An 8,776-nucleotide genomic window follows, 5' to 3' on the forward strand; every position below is an offset into this window, starting at 1 on the left:
TGGCCCCCTTTGCTGAACACCTGGAGCTTACTGGGATGAAAGTGATTTAAAGTCATTGTCCTGTTAAGGACAACAATTAATCTGGCACTCCAAATAACGTAAACTTAATGTCAATTATTTACTTCCACATTGCACACATACCCTGAAACAAAGGATGGAGCCTGCAGATTTCTGCAATTCACTGCAGGACATGTTAACCAGACCCAGCTGGTTTTGACTTCTTTAACAAGCATCCTACCAAAACCACCTAGCAAATCAGGTTTCCTCCTCCCTCAGAGTGCTCAATTCAGAAATCCTTCTTGCCCAGGACTTCCTTGTGGGCAACATGGCTATCAGCATGGATATTAAGCATCAATCATATTTTTGCACATCTGCGGTGCTGTGTAAAATAATTTATTTTCTTTAAATGCTTATGATATGGAAGGGTTGTAAATCTCTCAAACTCTTTATTAAAAGAATTTTAAATTATGTTGCCAGTCATCCTTCATGGAAGAGCCATTGAAATCCCTATGCATAGCAGTGTTTCTTCTAGTGACAAGTCTAAAAAGATACTTTCTCCTATTTCCAGTTTTGCAGGCACAAGCTCCTTATTTGTAAAGGAATAGTTATATTTATATTTATAAATATAACTTCCAGCGTACATTTAAGTCCAAGTAGCCTAGGAAAAGCTAGCATATTCTCGAGTACTTTGCCTAAAATGTCACATAGGTCATGGTGCAAGTACTGAGTTTTCTTTAAGAGAATTTTGTTCCGTATTTGTCATGACACAAGGACTATTTTAGGAGAAGAGCTTCTTTAAAAGTCAGGACCTTTAATTTAATCAGTACCTGAAAATCACTAAAGAGAATTGCTATGCAAATGAATTATTTCTAGTGATACTATCAGGTTTGGCCCTTTAAATTGTACTTGCAAGAAAAAAATAGTTTGTCTCACTTGATGTTTAAGCCACATAATTGCTCATATGGACATTTATTGGCTTGCCTGGTGTCTGATGGTCTCTGAACAGCTAAGTAAGAGAAAGGAAATGAACAGGCTGCAGAAGTTCTGATTGTGAAACAATTGCTCTTTGCAAGTGTTACCATGCCAAGTGAAAATACAAGAACTGAATGTAATTTGGCATTGCTAGAACTTGTTAGTGCTTTTTCTTCTCTTAGCAGTATCCTCATGTGACAGGATTTGGTTATGAGGAAACTCCTAGAGAAATGCTCTATCAGGTCCGTGAGGAGTTTCAAAGCCTGTTTAAAAAGAGGGAGAAGAGATGGCAAAGGGAATGGAGATCTACAGGAAAAATACAACGAAGCCTGGTGTAGCTTTCCCAGTTCCCTTTAAAGCCAAGATGTAAATGCCAAAAGCTCCTCTGTGTCCTTGAATTCTCAAACTATGAAGTAAATATACACAACCCTTTTTTCTATCCCAACTGTGCAGAAAAACCTTTCTATTGCTGAATTCTATTTATGTGTCTCAGTAGAAGACATAAAACAAGTTTAAAAAGGTATCCATTGCCAAGTACAATGGTATTTTCAGCAGAAATTTATCATTATATTTGTTAACTAGAGGCTGAAATAATAAATAATCACTAATGCTATCAGCGGATGGGTAGCATTTTTGTCAAACAGCAAAAGCTACTAACAGGCAGTACTACAGTTTTATAACAGGGGCTTTTATTCAAACAAAAAATCCCCACAGGTTTTGGGATTTTTTTTCCTGCCTATCTTCTGCTGAGCTTATCAAGCTGAGCAGTCATGGAATCAATCTCACTGAGGAGCCGCAATTTCTCCCCAATTCATGAAGCTTAAAATCACAGCTTTGGCAGCAGCCCTCCCACCCACCCACAGCTTTCATGGATCCAGATATAATGTAATTTTATTTTTATCCTGTGTGGTTTTACATGGAAACTCAGAAATATATTTGCACCATCACATAGTGTCTATGAAAGCAGCAGGAAAGCAAATTCTGCATTTGCAAGTTCAGAGAGATTTTTCAAATTCTCCAGTCACCAGTGCCTTTTGGGGGGCAGGAGGAAGAAAGAAAGCAGCTTTTTCTTTGCAGGTAGATGACAAAATGATTGAATCTACCTTCTACTCTGGTGTTGATTCCCTTATCTTCATGGACTATTTATACAGTTGTAAAACCACAGGACTACTGAAATCCTGGTTATACCCCTGTCCTCTATGCCCGAAGAAGCTCAAACATCCTGATTCCTTTTTAACAGATGTCAGTCTAACATGTTTTTAATACCTCCAGTAATAATGAAGTCTCCCAGTGTTTTTCCAATATTTCTGCTTCCAGAGTTGGCAGGTTTTTTCTGTGTCTGACCTGAATTTGTATTTGGTGCAGTCTATGGTTTCCCTCCCATTCAACTTAGACAAGAATAGTTGAGTCCATTCCTGCTGTAGCCTTTCAGGTACTTAAAACTCACCATGTCACGCCTCAGTATTCATTCAGATAGTGTAAGCAGGACTGAGATGCTGTTTTCTGCAGCTCTGATCATTTTCACTGTTCCCACTCCAATTGCTCTTCCTAAAATGTGGCACCCCAAACTGGACACAGAATTTCATTCAAGGCCTTGCTAATGCAGAGCAGAAGAAGAGAACTCGATCTGACGTGTGCTGTATTGCTATTTACATTCCCAGCCTTTACATTTGGTCTCCTATTTGCCAGGAACATTTGAATTCTATTCCTGGACCAGCATGCTTGCATCCCCTCTCAAGTTTTTGCTTATTTGCAAATGTATTGAATGCAGTTGCTATGCTATCATTTAGGCTGTTAAAGAAAACTGACCCAGATCACTGACACTCAGCTGCTCTTTTTCAGTGTAATGAAACATGTCATTTCATGGTGGCAAAACACAGAAAATATTATCTTCTTTTTTAATCTCTGGGTATGCATGTTTTGGTACTTTTGTTTCTAATGGGATGACCTACACAAAGCCTGCATTTTTTTATTTCAAGAACTTTATCAAATTTCAGTGCATATACACTTGAAATCTGGCTTTTGTTTCAGAGTGGTTTGGGATTTTTTTCCACTCTTTTTTTCACTTTGCTTTTTCTCAGCACAGAATGAATATGATCAAAGGACATAGTCACCAAGATGAAAGAATGACAAGACACTTGAAAATTTCTTGTTCAAACTAATGTTTTCTGGGTAAATATGTTCAAGGCTAGGAATAAGCAACCTATTCTACCAGGATACTATGTGCAATAGTTAGGTAGGAGAGCAAATACTATAAAAAATGAAAAATACCTCAACATAGTCTTCTGCAAACTATGAGAGAAGATTAATTCTCTAATAATTCAAATAACTGCTTGGGAAGAAACCTGTCATAACTAAAATATTTGTAGGGCAAATAAATGTTTGAATAAATCTGGGTTAGGTTTAAATGCAGGGTTGGGGTTTAAATACATTTGGGGCTTAGATGCAGAGCATTAACAAACATTTACCTAAGAAATTTCATTGATCATCTCAATTCCTTATTCCATGGTTTTCTTTGACATGGTTAAATCTAACTCTGACAAAAAACAGTAAGGGAGGCTGTGGCGACTTCTTCCCTGAAGTGGACTTAAAGCTGTTGAGACAGATACACAAAAATGAAGACAGTTTTTTTCACTGTGACCATGACACATGATTGCTCCCGCAGTAATTTCTTTAAAGTATGAAGGAACACATAAAAATAGTAACTAGGTTTAAAGGGGAACCACATGGGACCCAGTGGCCTGCCACACATGGAGGTGGCTTGACTGTTTTAGGGAGAAGGAGGCCTCAGCAGTGGATAAAGATTTTCCAAGTGATAGAGAGTTTTGATGATCTAGAGAGGGGAAATCTCTCAGTCTACATGTAGAAATTCTGTCCTAGGGTTCATTTTTTTCTGGAGATTTAATTTTAGAAGTTTAGGTCATTATTTAAAGAATACTGCCTTTGCCAGCAAAAATTTAGGTTCAGAGTGGTGAGTAGGTTAGGTGGACTGGTGAAGACTTGCCTAGGGCAGCGTCAGGTTCTGGGTCCTTGGCTACAGGAAAAAATTAGCTATTTGCACATTGTCCTGAAACAGGGGTGTTTGAGGTCTAAACACACTTCCTAATGAAGTAGAATTTATCCTAGAGAAGATACAGCAACAGTTTACAAATATGTAGAGGACTATTGTAAGTACTAATTTTTTATTAATACATTGTGTCCACACTTCTTTATTGCGATGTGTTCCGTGAGGGCTGGAAACCACAGATTAAAGGGCAGCAGGAAAACCTCAGGCTAGGAATGACAAATGACAGGAGAAATGGAGAAGCAGTTGACAGAAGGTCAGAGGGGAAAACGGGACCTCTAACTTCAGGTTGCTTGCTTAAGAGAACAAGTTGGGTGAGACTCCCTAAGCAATTGGAGTGTGTAGATGCTTCTGCCTTGGGAAGACCCAGTTCAGCCCCTGAGGTTGCACCCATGGCTCTACTGAGGTTTTATGAGTGCTGCTGTGGGAGCATCATAATGATAGGTAAATGAGTATAAATGAGTAAGGATAGAGAAATGAGTATTACTGATTAAATGAGAGGCTGCTCAGAAGCACAGCATTGCACAAAGCAAGGACAGCTCTGTAAAAGCGGGCAAAAGTTCCTTGGGGAGCTCTAATCTGTGAGTAGTTACCAAGTCTGGCAAAGATTCAGATGCTTTACACAGCCAGCATGAGAAAAAAGCAAGACAAGTTAGAGGTAAACTTCACATTCAGGTGCTGGAGCATGTTCATAGAAGAATGGGGAAGATGAAGAGATGGGGAAGGTTCTAGAGAACAAGTCTTATAAGGAGTGGCTGCAAGAACGGGGGTTCTTTGCAGCAGCTTCTTTCAAGAAGAAAGAATACAAATAAAAAAAATAGTAAGAGTGCCTACGCTTATTATTACAAGAACTGTCTTCTCTAGCACTATTTCTGTGTTACTATAACAAAGCAAATCATAATTAACTAGGGACCCAAAGATTCCTCACATTCCAGCTAAATCCTGCAATTTTTTCACCATTATTAAAAAAAAAAAAAAGGAACTACCTTTTCTAGTGCACCCTGGTTTTATTCTTCAGGGTACAAGCACATTGCGTGTGTGTGTGCACCTGCCTGCACATGCCACATAACTGGGGAGGGGGGAAGATAGCATGCAGAATAATGTAATTACTCATTCTTGAATAGAAGGATAATTACTGTCACAGAAACCCACATAACTTGCAGATCTTTTTGTTCTTCTTAAGATGATAAATACAGTATTTTCCATTTTCTAACAGGATGCATCCTTTTCTTCTGATTTCCCTTCCCCCCACTTAAGCTGAATTACATACATTTCAAATTAATAACAAGGGTTATCTGTTCTCATATAGGAAAGGAAAAGCTTACCTGGATTATTAAAAAAATAAAAGTAATTCCATGTCTCTGGAGTCACAGTGGTTAGTCACTGATTGGGCTGTCATCTGGAACAAACTTCCTTTAAGAATGATTTTCAACAGCATATCCAGAAGAGGATGGGGAAAAGAGGTAGGAGCAGAAAAAGACACAGTGACTGACCACAGGCTGACTCTTAAAATTCACAGTGAATCTCACATTTAAAAGCAATGATAGCCCTGCTGTCAGTCACTCCCAGAGCATAATCTGGGGCAGGTGGGAGGCAAAGCAGTGCAAAAAGACACACGAGCAGCCAGGAGCTCACGGCTTCTGACAGCTGGCCAGGTGCCTTCTTTCCCTCCTCCTTCCATTCAGAGAGGCCTTTGGAAATGGAGAGAATTGCCACTGTGTGAGTAACCATCTGTTTGAATATATCCTCCTAAACAGCTTTACTTAAAGATGTCTTTTAAGACCTGTTGCCAAACCATAGGCAAGATGAGTACTTTTTAAAGTATAAACCTAAATGTACTGCTTGACTTTAGGATTTTAGGGACTTTAGGATATTAGGGCAACAGAAGTGGAGCAGGTACTGGGAACTGCTTTGATGGGACTTTTTAACAGCTGCTGACAGAACAAGCCTGCTCTTCTTCAGTGACTTGTTTCCTGGGAGAAGAGACTCAGCTCACTACTGCTTCCTTCCAGGTAGTTGTAAAGAGCAATAAGGCCTTCCCTGAGCCTTATTTTCTCCAGGCTAAGCAACCCAAACTCCCTCAGATGCTCCTTGCAGAATTTTTTCTCAAAACCCTCCACCATCTCCATTGCTCTCCTCTGGACACGTCAATTCCAGCACCTCAATGTCCTTCTTACAGTGAGGGGCCCAAAATGAGCAGAGAATTGGAGGTGTGGGCTCAGCAGTGCCAGGTACAGGAGGATGATTGCTGCCTTCATCCTGCTGGGCACACTGTTGCTGAGCTTTGTGCTGCCCCAATTTCACTGTCAGCAATAATCTGTCATGTCTGAATATGCTTTTTTGAACTTCTGTGCACTAAACCTAAAAAATCTTGATCCTGGGAAATTCTCTGCTTTTATTTATTAGATAAATCTGGTAAATAAATCAGCTTGTGTGGTGCTATCCCAAATCCCCTCATCTGAAATGGAAGACACTTTATCCAAGACAGATTACTTTGTCAGCTCCAGGAACTCATACCTTGCTATGCAAGTAATAATAAATAAACAAGAACAGACTATTCCACACTACACCAGAAATAGCATGCTAGCTGCCTGCTCCAGGCTCCAATTGAAATTCTGTCTGTTTGCAATAGCATCCTTAGCAACCAAAAAAGTGACACAAGACAATTCCTTTAGGTGAGGTGTATCCAAGCAGCCAACATTTCAAATGCAAGCTTTTCTTGTGGGCCTGAAAAGCTAATTTTTCTACAAAAATCTTGAATTTATTTAAAAGTTTTATCCAAGATATTTTTCTCAGTCACAGATTTAGCATATAAATGCTCCTAGGAAGTCATAATCATTGCTTTCATTCTATAGATTTCCTTGCCCTCTAACAACTCAGATTGTGTGTTGTCTCAACCATTTCCTTCAAGTCAGCTCTGACAGCTGAGTCAGACCAGAAGAATGGCTGAATTAAAAAGCCTGACAATCCTCTACCCCTTATTCAGCCAATAACCTCATTTGTTCATTGATTGGAAATTAAAGATGATAGAAGTGCTTTTATTATTTTTGTTGGTGATGAGCTACAACTCTACTATTTTGTGCAAACCTCTCCATTACTCACTTAGGGCCAAATTGCTGTGGAATTTCCAACAGGAAAGCCCATAATAAAATACAGTAAAAAATGTCAGAGATGAATCAGTTTCAGCCAGGCAGGTGTATCCTATGTTCACAGCCCAGCTGAAGGTTCAAGCCTTAAATCCCAGTGCTGACTGCTCCTTTTTGCAGCAACATGCAATAGGATGTTTGCAGCAGGTCACTTCTCCAGCAGTGGGAATATAGCAGCCTCTTCCCTGGCTGCAGAGAAGGACTGTGCTGCCTGGGGTGAAAATGGATATATCAGCCCCCCACTCTGCTAAAAGTGGAGCTAAGGCTTGTGTCAGCCTCATTGTGTGTTCTGCTGATAGCTGAAATGTTCTCTGTAGTTCAAAATTCATATTTTTGCTCTCCTAATTATCCCTTAGCTTCGTTTCTGATATTGGAAAATTATCCTCTAATTCTCTTCCTTTAATCAGATGGTTTATATTTTTAAAAATTCTTGATTATACTCATTTTCATATCCCCACTTAAACATAGTTAGCATTTGCTGACCTCTATCCCATGTTAAAAGAGTGATGAATTGACTGCAGTCACTCCAGCTGTTCACTAAATATTTTCTACATTTCTAGAGTGGATTATTCATTCAATATGGGATTTAAACTTCAGTATCTGAAAGATTCCTTTTTTAAAATGTTCTTCACACTTATCCATCCGGGCTTTTGACATCTAAAATTATATAATTGCAAGATCTGAGGTGCTTCTAAATAAAAAGTCATTTCACAAACACTTATTTTCTGAAGGTGGGATACGGAGCAGGCTGTGTTCATACACGCTGCTCTAAAATTTGAATGACTCCTGAACTATATCTCAGAACATTTCTCTTCACCTCATGTCTTCTTCTCTTGTGAAAGATGAGGAATTAAAATGCCTCAATCCAACTTTCGGGGGAGTATATCTTTGGATATCTAAAAGGTTTTGTTTCCACTTGCTCTGAATGTTTACAGCAACATTCTGACCTTTGGTAATGCTCATTACCCCTGAACCATATCCACACTTTTGATGATTTTTTATCAGTCCTCTCTGAGAAGCGCTGTCCTTAACTTTTGGGGTACATTAATTTCATGAAAGACTCAATTCAGAACTTTAAAATATGTGGAGAAATTATTGACAAGTTTCTTTAAAAAAGAACTGAAGAGCAAAAATATCTAGTATTACACATAGCTAATTATTTTTCCAAGCAAAAAACTTTCTTCAAATTTTCCACAGAATTAATTTTTTACCTGAGCAATCAGTGTTAAAAGCATGCATTTGATGTTTCAAAAGCAAAATCTATTTGGATGAGCTGGGTTCACATAGCCTTTCTTTACATCCTCTTTTGGGTAGTAAAGCTGCTAATAGAATATTGATATTAAGGAAAAAAAGGTCAAGGACTAAGAAGAGAAAAAAAATCCTTGTGTTTATCACTAGCTCACTCTCAGACAGACAAATACTTTCCTTCATTTGAGGAAAACAGCAGCATATGAAAAAAAACTGCCTAAACACTGAGGGCATTTCTTTGGAATGCTGAATAAAAGTTAAGTGGCAAAACGAAAAGACAGATTGCCTACAGGCACCCCAAGTGTACTAACTGGCTGTGGGAGAGCCCAGAGAAGCTCCTCAGACA

This window comes from Passer montanus, unplaced genomic scaffold, assembly GCF_014805655.1.
Source record: "Passer montanus isolate IOZ18808 unplaced genomic scaffold, ASM1480565v1 scaffold3, whole genome shotgun sequence".
Lineage (NCBI taxonomy): Eukaryota > Metazoa > Chordata > Aves > Passeriformes > Passeridae > Passer > Passer montanus.